The 13,420-nt window shown below is 37.1% G+C and overlaps 1 protein-coding gene and 5 non-coding genes across 10 annotated transcripts in view; 3 read left to right on the top strand and 3 right to left on the bottom strand.

Annotated features, from left to right (window-relative positions):
* Window positions 1-13,420, bottom strand: part of LOC129777992 (solute carrier family 46 member 3-like) — an 81,418-nt gene that overhangs the window by 18,912 nt on the left and 49,086 nt on the right. The gene's annotated exons all lie outside the window — the stretch shown is intronic.
* Window positions 7,959-8,029, bottom strand: Trnag-gcc (transfer RNA glycine (anticodon GCC)). The gene has a single exon. It is a non-coding gene; the product is annotated as a tRNA-Gly (tRNA).
* Trnag-gcc (transfer RNA glycine (anticodon GCC)) lies at window positions 8,755-8,825 on the top strand. The gene has a single exon. It is a non-coding gene; the product is annotated as a tRNA-Gly (tRNA).
* On the top strand, window positions 10,598-10,668 carry Trnag-gcc (transfer RNA glycine (anticodon GCC)). The gene has a single exon. It is a non-coding gene; the product is annotated as a tRNA-Gly (tRNA).
* On the top strand, window positions 11,141-11,211 carry Trnag-gcc (transfer RNA glycine (anticodon GCC)). The gene has a single exon. It is a non-coding gene; the product is annotated as a tRNA-Gly (tRNA).
* Trnag-gcc (transfer RNA glycine (anticodon GCC)) lies at window positions 12,874-12,944 on the bottom strand. Its single transcript has one exon. It is a non-coding gene; the product is annotated as a tRNA-Gly (tRNA).

Raw genomic sequence — 13,420 nt, 5'->3', positions numbered from 1 at the left:
AACTAGAGGAAGTGTATCTACTACATCTTAAAATCAAACGCATTACTTTATTTTGTAAACGCTGCAATCTCGTTAATTGTGTATTATTTGCAAGGAATAGGATCGACGAGCAAAAATCTATGAGCGGTGAAATCAATGATTTATACAATTTAATTTTACTGTTTATTGTCAACTCTTTCTTCAAACGACACAAAACGCCGTACTTCTTGGCAATCTTTTTGATGACATTATTGATGTGAGACTTGAAAGTTAGCGTGTCATCAATAATAACTCCTAAGTATTTGATTTCTTTCACGCGTTCTAATGTCTCACCATCTATTTCAAAATTTACGTCAATACTGGAGTTTGCTGCAGAAATGAGCATGTATTTTGTTTTGCCAACATTTAACTTTAATTGTTTAAATTTAAGCCACTGAGCCTGAGAATGCAAATCTTCGCGGTTTTTTTTATATCATTAGCTGCGATAAACAGGACAGTATCGTCCGCGAACAAATTAATGTCACAGTATCGTAAAACTCGTCACAGATCATTTATGTATAAAATAAACAAAATCTCGAGGAATGAATTGTCCGATTTAGGGCTGTCTTTATTCTATCATATTTTCTGTATAAAACATTTATTCCATGTAACGGAGAAACATGTTATTTGCAAGTGGTTGAAATCTTGAACGAGAATTGTGTTTGAAAATAATCTGATATTATAATGATCAATCAATAAACAGTTCTGCGATTGGACCCATGAACTTGCTCAAAGAAAGAAAACGTGAACGTTTCAAGGTATTGATAACAAAAAAACAAATTTTGGGCGGAACGAAGTTTGCCGGGTCAGCTAGTCTATATATATATATATATATATATATATATATATATATATATATATATATATATATAAATCTCGTGTCACGATGTTCGTGGCCGAACTAATCCGAAACGGCCCGACCGATTTTATTGATATCATACTCAAAAAGCTTGGTAGGCATGAGAATAGGTCGTAAACTATATATGATCCCGCTAGGATACCGATTACTTTATATTTAATACCGATTAGGGTGGTCCTATACAAAAAAAAATCTGAATAATTTTGTTTTTGTATTTTTTGCAAAATTTGGCATAATACATATAACCATATATAATCAATTTTGTCCCCTATCTCTTATTTTTAATCACGATATTTATATTTCTATATAAACAATATAAACAATACCAAATAGATGATCCTTCGTTCGTTTTTAAACAGGACGAATTTAGTGACGTTGTTAAATGCCAGCACTTCGTCCTCTTCATCGAATTTTCACCCCACACATTCGCAAGTAACCTTAATTCGACTAATGCCAAGCACATCGCCAACAAGCTGGAAGCATTTTTAGATGAGCAAAATGAATTATTGAAATTCTTCTAATAACATACATGCTCGGAATGCAGAATAACAATCACGCCATTTTCGTCAATTCTGATAAAAAAAACCGGCGCACGGGAGCACGTGTAATGCGCCACAACTACCTCAATCATTAAGAACATCATTACTCATTTTGAATTAATATTTTTGAAGATTTGGTTGGAGGAGACGAAACAAACAAAAAAAAGCGCTCGATGGATTCTTATGTGTGTCGATTGATGAGTTGACGCAGTCAGGACAACTTCATTCTGCGATGTTTTGAGCTGTGCCAATAATCCATGGTCAACATTTTCGCAAAGGTAAAAAGCGAACGTTTGCTTTTCCTATGACACATTCAACAGAAGCAGTTCGAGGAAGAATACATTCACTTGCGAGACGCTATCATGGGCAACACCTACACAGCCTTTGTCCAAACGTGTACACGTGTGTTCAAACAAAAGAAATGCAGTCTCTAATGAGATCCATTAAAAAATTACACGTATGTCGTCCAACATGTTGCTGGATGTATTCGGTTGAATGACAAAAGCGAGGATTGCCTTATACGGTCTGAGCAAAAGGATATAGTGATTTCCTCAGAAATTCTAGATCCGATCGAATCAGAACTACCCGAACGAATCGCAATTCAAGTTCAATCGGGTTGTGCAAAGGTGACAGCCTTGCCATGCAATTCGACATTGAACTATTTCTGTGAAGCGCAAATGGAAAAAAATCAACAAATATCATTGACATCCCAAATCGTTGGGTAGTACCATATTCGCCTCAGCTGAGCAAACAACGTTCAACGTTCATATTAATGTCAAACTCTGCAGTTCGGTGAAGAGCAATAAATACATTTGTATGTCTGTGAAAAAAGGAAACAATGTGGATGTGTTTCGAATTTAGAATACCGATGTAAATACTCCTTGATTGAATCACTTCGACGAAATAATGAGGTACCGAATTGGTCTGTACATCAGCTCCAATGAAGTTGTGATGAAATGTGATGAAATGAAAATTAAAATGTTTTTTTGTTTTTGTTCAATTTTTGTTGGTGGTCATCGTCTAAACCGCTCCATTTTCTGAATATCATTGATCTCATTCCATCTCCACATCACACTCGGGTTCGGAAAGTCCATTTTCTCACGGTCCAATGCAATACACGGTCAAACATTCACGTATCTGTTCGACATTCACGTGAAATCTATTCTTCATCGATCACAATCGATTAATTTTATGGATCGTTAAAACATTTAAACACACTTGCAATACATTAGTTATGTTTTATTTAACAACCAAAATATTCACTAGAAGTAATTTATATGGCAGAACAACGTTTGCCGGGTCAGCTAGTAATTTTATATTATAGTGATAAGTTTTAGTAGAAGTACTAAGAATTTTATAATAAAAGATAATTTTGAAGGGTCGCTTAGAATATCAATCAATGAACAGTTCTGCGATTGGTTACCACCGTGGATATATTTATTGCGCCCTAAAACCTCCATATACCTAATTTGGTTTCATTTGCTTGATTAATTCTCGAGTAATGCAGAAATTTGTGTTCATTTGTATGGCAGCCTTTCCCCTAAGAGAGGGAGGAGGAGTATCTAACCACCATAGAATCATTTATTGCACCCTAAAACCTCCACATGCCAAATTTGGTTTCGTTTTCTTGGTTAATTCTGAAGTAATGCAGAAATTTGTGTTTCATTTCTATGGCAGCCCCCTTTAGAGAGGAGGGTGGAGTTTCTCACCACCATATAAACATTTATTGCGCCCTAAAACCTCCATATGCCTAATTTGGTTAAATTTTCGTGATTAACTTTCGAGTAACCTTGAATTTGTGTTTCAATTGTATGGCAGCCCCTCCTCTAAGAGAGGGGGAGGAGTATCTAACCACCCTAGAATCATTTATTGCACCCTAAAACCTCCACATGCCGAATTTGGTTGCATTTGCTTGATTAATTCTCGAGTAATGTAGAAATTTGCGTTTCATTTGTATGGTATTTTATATTTATTTATTTATTCGACAAATCAACGGGTATACAGAACCCAAATGACGCTTACGTACTAAATTATAATTAAAAACTTAATAACTAGACGGAGTATTTGTGATCGAAGAGATGTATCTCTTTCTAAGTGATGTGCGTGATATCCCGAGGTCAAAATAAATACTGTGTCTATTGAACTCTCGACACATACTCGACATTGGCTCGTAGTATCCGTAATTCGTGCGTGAAAACGGTATCTGGAGGAAGTTATGAGATCTCAGATTCCTTTGCTGGATATTAAAGTTCACAAGTTGTAAAAGCTCTGAACAGTCTATGTGCGACAGTATCAAGTCGGAAATGAAACATATTCTGGCAAGGTTGCGGCGATTACACAAAGAATCAAGCCCGATGAGTCTGCAGCGATGTTCGTAACTGGGAAGGTTGCTGGGATCACTCCAAGGTAGATTTCGTAGAGCAAATTTAACGAATTTGCGCTGGATAGCTTTTAGCCGCAGAATGCTGTTTTGATAGTATGGTGACCAAACAATTGATGCATACTCGAGTATCGAACGAACGAGGGAACAATATACGGCCTTTATGCAGTGTATGTCCCTGAAGTGTTTTGTTGCACGAAACATAAGTCCGAGCATTTTGGATGGTTTCATCGTTATATATGCAATGTGCTCACGAAATGTAAGCCTAGAGTCGAGCATAACTCCTAGGTCCCTGACAAAATTGACTCGTTGTAATATACAGCCCTGCAACTTGTAATTGAAGTGGACTGTAGTGCGTTTACGCGAGAATGAAATAATTGAGCATTTGGTGGGGTTTAGAATCATTCTATTTTTGTCACACCATGCAGCAAATGCATCGATTTGCGACTGTAGAAATGCTGCATCATTTTCACTATTAATTAAATAGTACAATTTAAAGTCGTCTGCGTAAGACAATTTTTGACAATCCAAAACAAAATTGATGTCGTTCAGAAATAGCAGGAAAATGTATGGTCCTAAGTGACTTCCTTGGGGAACACCCGAAGTAACACTGAAGGTCTTGGGAATAGTGTCACCAATTTTAACAGACATCTGTCGATTTACCAGATAGGATTGCAACCATTTAAGAAAGGAGCCGTTGAAACCGAGACGATTAAGTTTGGCAATTATTAACTGGTGATTGATGGTATCGAAAGCCGCCGAAAAATCGGTGTAAACTGCATCTATTTGATAACGCGACTGTAGAGCACGAGCAATAAATGATGTGTAAACAACTAGGTTTGTAGTTGTTGATCGCTTCGAAATAAATCCATGTTGTTGTTCAGCTATATAGCTCTTGCATGTGTAGGAGATGTAATCCAAGACGATGAGCTCTAGTAGCTTAGATATTGCACATAAGCAAGCGATCCCTCTGTAGTTCTGCACATCTTTCTTGCTGCCTTTCTTAAAAACCGGGAAGACATAAGCCTTTTTCCATATATCTGGAAATATGCCAGAATCTACGGAGAGATTGAAAAGGAGACTCAGTGGGTAAGACAAACTATCGGTACACTTTTTCAAAACAATGGAGGGGACTCCGTCTGGTCCAGGGTTGGAAGAACGTTTCAGCTTATGGCAGGCGTCTTTGACGATGTTCTGGTTAATTATAGATGGTGATCCAAACGTTGCAAGATGAGGTATATTAGCGGTTGCGGAGACAATTTGCTCATGATTAAGACATTCCTTGACGAAAACACTCTTAAATTGGCACCGGAACAGCTCACAGATACTTTCTCTGCTGGAAGCTACTACATTTCCACGTGTCATCACAGTCGGTAGACCGGACTCTCTCTTTTGGTTGTTTACAAATTCCCAAAATCTCTTGGGGTTACATTTTAAAGTGGATTGCACGCGGTTCTGATAACTGGCAAATAAAACTTTGTTAAGACGTTTGTAATTGCTGTTGGCCAGCGCGTAACGGGTTTTCCAATAATACGAGCGAAATCTAGTGAAATTTCTCAAAGCGGATCTCTTCGCTGCTTTCAAATGTTTCAGATTACGATTTGACCACGGAGGTTGCTGAATATTATGTATTCTTTTCTTGGGGACAAACTGGTCAATTGCATAGAGCAACACATTCGATAAAGCAAGAGAGCCAGATTCAACATCACATGCATCTAAAATGGCGTTCCAATCAATGTTCAGAAAAAATCTATTCATTGATAGAATTGTATTGGTGAAGCATAAGTCAAGTATGCGGTTGTTTGCATTGACGATTCCATTCAATTGACATAGTCCAGCGAAGCTAAAACTGTCGAGTAGACACTCGGTCTGGCGGTGCATAGTCGAATGCAGGATATCAGGGTGATAATAATTCGATGTGTTGAGGATCCATTTAATGCCTGGTAGATTATAGTAACCCAGCAAGATAATATTGTCTTTAGGTTTCATTTGTTCAGTAATCCAAATTAACGATGAAATATGTTGTTCAATCACAGATGAATCATTTGTGAGGTCAGGTGGAACGTATGCAACTCCGATGAAGATAGTGTGGTCCCCTCAATGCGGTCCACCCTAAGAGAGGGGGGAGGAGTATCTAACTACCGTAAAAACATTTATTGCATTAATTCTCGAGTAATGCAGAAACTTGTGTTTATTTTGTATGACACACATCCACATTAAGTAGTTTCCGAGTCCATAAGAATCAGACAGACAGACAGACAGAAATCCATTCATATATATGTAGAAAATAATTTACCTTCATGTTTTTTCTACAGAAATGGTTAAAAGAGGGTGCAGACAATTTCATATTCAAGATGAAGAAATATTGCAGTTATTTATGGCAGATAATCGTGACGCAGAGGATGACTTACAGTTAGTCAAAGAAGACCAGCAGTTCATAGCTCAAGCTGTAAAAAATGGAACCGATGTTGTTGAAATTGAAGATTCTGTTCAATAACCGACAAATCACCCCTCATTACCCACCTGTTCAGATACTTCAGAGACTATTCCTATTTTCAACTGGAGAAATAACTCATACGCTCCTCACACATTCAACGAAAGTGAATATGATTTTCGGGGCATAAATACATTATCTGACCAGCATTATCTGACAGCGATCAAGACCCACTTTAGTGTCCTCTGAAAAGCTTCACATTGGAAATAGACGCAATTTACCAGCGCACAACATGGAAAAAGTAAAAAATCTGAAGCGATGCTCAAATTGCGTAAAACGACGTATAGAAAATAGAACACATAATAAATGTGTTATGTACAATGTCCACTTGTACTTCACAAGTAAACGAAATTGTTTTGTAGAATACAATAACTAACTATTTATTTTCCTTTACTGATTGCAAAATAAAGCTAGGGTTCAGGAAGGCGCGGTTCTTCCGAAGCATTTTCTTATGGGCTCGATTTTAAATGGGTTTACGAGTTGCCTGAATTGGAAATTATTCGGCATCAAGGGATAATCAAGCCACTTCATAATTCATAATCAATGTGGATGGAGGATAAGACGAGTACCTTCGTTATAAAAAGATCATAGCTATTTTCAATTGAATCTCGATGCAATATTCGTTACTACAGGTTCATATTGAACGCTCACGCAAATAAATCGAATAGCTTCTTATAAATTTTTTCGCTCTGTCAATGGTAACACTACATTCCCCACTTCGAGACGATAATATTCGGCTACTCATTCAGTCTGATCGGGTGGTTTTTAGTGTCAAGATGTACAATTTACAAGAACATGTATTTTTAGTGAAATCGTGCAACCGAGGCCACAAAATTTAGTTGAACGTCGGATGGCTCCTCTCTCCCGGGAGTTAGCAGGTTCAATACATCTTCATAATCATAACGGGTCTCACTTGGATGAAAAACTCAGAACAAGGGACCCGGAACTGGAAACAAAACATTTTGAGTATGCGGGGGAATCGTTAGCTGATGTGTGGAACAACCTAGCGATCCCGTCAAAGCTGAATATATCGAGTCCACAAACTTCCAAAATCGATGGAGCAAAATGAAAAGGATATTCAGCCGAATGGTTTGCTCGTGACGTAAGGACATTCCAGTGCCTTTTACAAGTAGTGAAATGCAACGACAGGGACTGCTGCATTGAACCAAGAGTAATATCAACATCAATTTATACCAACCAGATGGCTTGAAAGACCATGTGACCATTAATTTCCCGTCTACGTTTGTCCGAAATTCTGTGAACTTGTCGAAAGTTTTTCCGAAGTCACTTCCGTATGAACATTGAATTCTGAGTTGACTTGGACAAATGTCTAATTGTTTTACGTTGATATTTTCATTACTTAATAGAAGCTAAAATATGAAATTTATTCAAACGACGTTGACCTTTTGTACAGATTATGTTATGAAGTAGTTTGTCTTGCGTAACTTCTGAAGGGGGTCACGGGTGTACCACGCCTTACTCTTATTTCTGTAAATGCAACTGCGACATCTCCCACAGAAGTCTTCAAATGAAATTAGATGAAGAATGTTTGGAATGTTTACTCTTCTTCATTCGGATAAATGTTAAATTCAAGTAAATATTTCGGGTGAATGGATTTCGGGTAAATGCTACATATCCCTTTTTCCCCTATCAAAAAACAGTCTGAAATGCATCGGCCGGGAATCGAACCTGGGCCGCCCGCGTGGCAGGCGAGCATTCTACCACTGAACCACCGATGCTCGTTATAAATGCATAACCAAAAATCACTGAATCGATATGACTCAATAATTCCTCGCAACATCACAATAACACACAACCGAAACAAATGCTGAGATAAGCGCAACATTTTATGTTCCATCAGCGCTCATCAACATACCGCACACAGGCGCTTATTGGATGCAGCCAATTAACATATGCCTCGTGAACTAAACGAGTATGAACGAATCAGCTTGTGAAAGGAAAAGGCTATTTTTAAAGAGCAATATACAAACATCTCTCGATGAAGATGCTGCCGTGGACCGGTCCCACGCAAAATTAGAAAAACACGCTCACTTCGGCTACCCGACGACTATCAACGGTACGCTCGCTTCAAGCAGTTTAGCAGTTTCCATTATCCTAGATTAGACTGATAATAAGTCGGATTGAGTTGGAAAAAATTGCGTTGCTGGATGAAACCAGCTTGTAATACGAATTGTACAGTAAAACCTCTATTATCCTGTATTATTGGTGTACACGACCTTACAGAAGGATATTTTAATGCTTTCTGTATTGATAAAACATAGTTTCCATGCTAAAACATCTTTTTTCGTGTTTACATCTTATTTTTAACCCTTCATTGCCTTATACGCGTTTTTCGTTATACGCCCGACCTAGACCGACTATTCCTCTGATTATCGGGTTTCTACTGATATTTTAGACAGCAATATTTCTGCGTTGCTGTCTAAAATATTCCTTTCTGCAACAAGCATCGGTGGTTCAGTGGTAGAATGCTCGCCTGCCACGCGGGCGGCCCGGGTTCGATTCCCGGCCGATGCAAAGATTATTGCTTTTTACGTGAAACAATGGCACCTATATAAATAAAAATAATTCGATGTCCGTAGGTCCATGATTTAACCTCGAGTTTCGGATCGACGGATTTGAATGATTATTTTTACAATTGATGTATGCTTTAATGCATTGGATGGTTTTTTTCTTTGAATATCAAAATCTAAATAGCGAAATTTTGAATATAGTTTATAAAAATACGAATCAACCTTCCAAAACACATAGGTATGTAATAGCGACGATTTCGAACTTCGAATTCATAGTTCCATCAGAAAAATCTGAAATTTGGAAAAAATAAATCGTTTGTTGGAAATTTATCTCCAACTAAACAGAACTTCACTTTAAATAAAATAAGTAAAAAAACCTTTTTAAGTTAAACGGTTTAGTTGCGATTAAACATAATAATGTACTAAAAGCTAGAAAATAATTAGGCAAGTAGCAGTTAGCAGTTATGACACCTCTCCTTCATTAGTCTATGTGTTTTTGTCTGTGCCAGATTTATATGCAAAAAAAGAACAAAGGTCTGTGTCTACGGGCACGAACAAAAGCTTGACGTAGGACAGTGATTATTCGAGGGATGTTTTTTGTATTTAGTTCTTTGGTTCAGAAATTCGTAAATTCAACTGATGAAAATAGTCGTTTTTACATCGATTGGTGTTGTCCACCCGCGTTGTAAGAGTTGAAGTGGTAGAAAGATTCCGGAACCATTAGGCCTAGAAGAATTCTGGTGTAGTTTTTGAAAACGACCTACTTACATTGATCGATTCTCTTCATTGACTTTCTCTTTCGATAACCACGACCTTGCAGAAAGATTTGGCACCAGTTGTTTCACATAGTTTGATAAACGAGGTTTCCTTCTACACTCTTGATCTTCGAACACATCAGGAAATGTTTTTGTCGCTGAGTGAATAACGAAATAGAATTTCGTTGAGCCCCGAATTGTAAAGTAGAGTAGTAGAGTAGAGTAAAGTAGCAGAAATTACTCACACATCGAAAAACATCCGAAAACAAACAATTTTTTTCAATATTTCCTTATTTTGTGACAACAGTTTTGTAACAAGGTCAGACCCAACAGATCAACTTTTTTTTTGAACTTGCTCGTATTTGCAATGCCAATTTCACCAGGTACCTTTATTTTGATGGGTGTGTTAGGGATCATATGTCGGTGGGAACAAAAGTTCTCCCAACTTGCATTTATTTGTGATGCCAATTTCATCAGGTACTAGCCTAGAGGCGAATGAACTACATAGTTTAAAACCTCTCTAAAACAAAGAACGAAACGGAACCAGGTACTTTGGTTTTTATAGCTGTGTTGGGGAACATATGTCGGTGGAACTTGCATGTATTTGCAAAGCCAATGTCCCCAGGCACAATGGTTTTGATGGCTGTGTTGGGAAAACCGTAAATCGGGCCAATCAAAACGGAACAGTTAGGGCGTTTAGATAATGATTGACATTTTACAGTTATTCAATTACTTATCTCAGGAAAAATTAAATTTTATTAATTATATTTGTGCGTAGAAATATTTCGTATCATTTGATGCAAACATCTTTCCGATCTATTAAGAAATGTGCGAGTTATAAGCATTCGAAATCTTTCATTTTTTCCTGCATGTTCTGTGTTTAGGTTTTCATTTTACCTCCCCGTATATTCCGGTTAGACATAGTCCCACGTCAAATACCCTCGGAAAAAAACCGGGTGTATATGAATCATTACCAAATTATTATCTGGTCTGTCGGTAACTGTTTAACATTTTCAACAGAGCATCGGTGGTTCAGTGGTAGAATGCTCGCCTGCCACGCGGGCGGCCCAGGTTCGATTCCCGGCCGATGCAGAAATCGTTCCTTTTTGAAGTACTGATACAAAAAAAACAAATAATGTAATGTTTATAGCATGAGATCTCATGCTTCAGAAGAGCCATATTTCCTGAAAAATCATTGAAGGAAATCATTTTCTATGTCGTTAAATGACGTTACATCCGTTGTGTGTATGTGCTTCTTAGAATGAGATAAGTGGATTGTTTCAGAAAAGAATTGAAATCATTATTAATTATAACTTTTTTTCTAAAGGCGCCAAACCCATTGAAAGCATTGGTATCCGAAAACCTGTTCTTTTATATTTTTAGTTCATTACTTTAGTATAATTTTTACGTTTCGTGTGTTAAATGTAATACACTATATAAGGTTTACTGTGTTTGAGCTCGATTATTGGATGCTAAATTCATTTGCATTATTTAGTAAAGTCTGTTTTCAGTTACTGAATACATTTTCTTTTTTATTGATTACTGTCTAATATCAAATTACAAAGCATCGGTGGTTCAGTGGTAGAATGCTCGCCTGCCACGCGGGCGGCCCGGGTTCGATTCCCGGCCGATGCAAAACAACTATTGCTTTTTATTGTAAATATTGGTTCAATGAACAAACAATAAAATGATAATTTATAAATGACTCGTACTTTGGAAGCTATACTTGACATATGATAATGATTGAACAAAGAAAATTTATTTTCTCATTTTTTCTACTAATCTCTTCAGACCCATCCTGATAACATAAAAAGCAAACTATACTTCAAAACTATTTATTCAGATGTATCTTTTGCTAAAAAAAAACTCCTTTTGAGTTATATTTATTTTATGTAATGTTATTTTTCATTTTTGTATATCGAAAACCAAATTTATTTACATCGACTGGCATCTTATTAAATAGCGTTGCGTTGTAATCAGTTTACATTTTTTTTATGTAGGACGACATCTAACTAGAATATATGGAGGGAAAAATTAAAACCTAAACACAAAACATGCAGTCGATTAATGCAAAACCAACGCATATGGAGGTGCATGTGAAAAACGAAACTGAGTGCCTGAAGTTCATCAAATCAAACAAATTCATGGTTCGTGAAGTACGTACACATGAGAGATGCAATAATTTCAGAGGCAAATAAAAAATACAATGATCGTTTGACAATTCTTCCGTTCACATATTTTGGTAGACCTAGGCATCATACCAAACGAAAGAGGACGGCCATCAAATTCATTTGTAACGAAGAACATAATCAATTACAATGCATGAATTGATCTTACATGGTACTTGTTCACTTACAAAGCAAATATATTGAATTCAATTGAACTCGAAAATTGTTGCAAATACACTGCAGAAGAAGGAGAGTAGTAAAGCATTGCAACGTAAGCTCCGTCTACGCACCGAATGAAGTATTAAGGGAAATTTCCCTATAGATTTTATTACATTCTCTCATCAGTCGGCCAACAGGATAAGAATCAATCATAAATGGTTGTCATTTAGCGGTTTTAGATGCTACAAGAGAATGATCTTTGTAGTTTCAACTGGAAAAAACCGCCGTAACAGCTGAAGAAGAATAATAACCCTTGCGATACATGCTCATTATTCACGTAGTGGAAAGGATTAATCATGACACTCAACCGACTTCCATCGTCGCTCACGCAAGCCATCGGTTCTTTTCAGGACCAACTTTCTACTAAAGAGTTATTTCGATGCATTCTATGGTAATACCCAAAGAAATAATCTTTAAATTGATTTTCATAACAAAACACACAGAGTTTGTGTGAATTTAGGCATGTGTTCGGATTTCTTGGTGACTTTTTCGATCGATTATTCAACTGTTGTAAATTCGAGCACTGTTCCCGGGCTAAAATGCGTTCCCAAAGTGCAGCGCAGTTCAAGCCGAATGTGAAGAAGGTCTTTCCCAGTGGGGAGAGCGGTCGTAATTTGTTGTACAAAAGAGTTAATTCTAATTTCAATGTTTGCTCTCGCCGACAATAATTTTGCAGTCCTACGTTTACAATGCGGTCGTGTCCTGGACATTTTTGGTGTCTCTAGGTCAACATTACAATATATAATATATTGACAAAAATCATTGTCCGGAACTCATCCGGAACTTCAAGCTGACACACTCACAAGGAATGTCAACTAACAGAGCCGCCAACCGCACATAACCTTATTTTTATTCGAATTTTTCATTGAAGGTTTTTGGATATACCAGAACAACAAAAAGAAATTCAAATTGCATCGGCCGGGAATCGAACCCGGGCCGCCCGCGTGGCAGGCGAGCATTCTACCACTGAACCACCAATGCTCGTTGTGGATATGACAAGATGAATACAATAAAATGCCATTTCGAGTTCAACCTTTATTTATTTATTTATTTATTTTATTTATTTATTTTTTACAAATGTCAACAGACCTAACGTTTGCCCTAATCAACATAAATCTACTGCTATTACTACAACTACACTATTTCTACTACGAGCTACATCTAACTATTACACAAGCGTCACAGAATAGAGCTTTTTAAGGGACGCACGAGACAGATGGAAGTCGAAACATGAACTACAACGATTAAACACACGACACATACTTGATAATACACGATGATGAATATTTAAATTAATCACTACAATAGATCAAACTAATGGTCGCAGTGGTACAATGCTCCTACAGAAGGAATTTAAATTAATCAACCGAAGGAGTTCAGGGCAGTCTATATTTGAAGAAATAAGGTCGGCAGTAAATAATGCCTTGGTTACCTCTCTTCTTGAAGCCAAACATTGT

The sequence above is a fragment of the Toxorhynchites rutilus genome, chromosome 1 (genome assembly GCF_029784135.1).
Source record: "Toxorhynchites rutilus septentrionalis strain SRP chromosome 1, ASM2978413v1, whole genome shotgun sequence".
NCBI lineage: Eukaryota > Metazoa > Arthropoda > Insecta > Diptera > Culicidae > Toxorhynchites > Toxorhynchites rutilus.
Note: the sequence above shows the minus strand (reverse complement) of the source record. Positions and strands in the feature narration are given on the sequence as shown.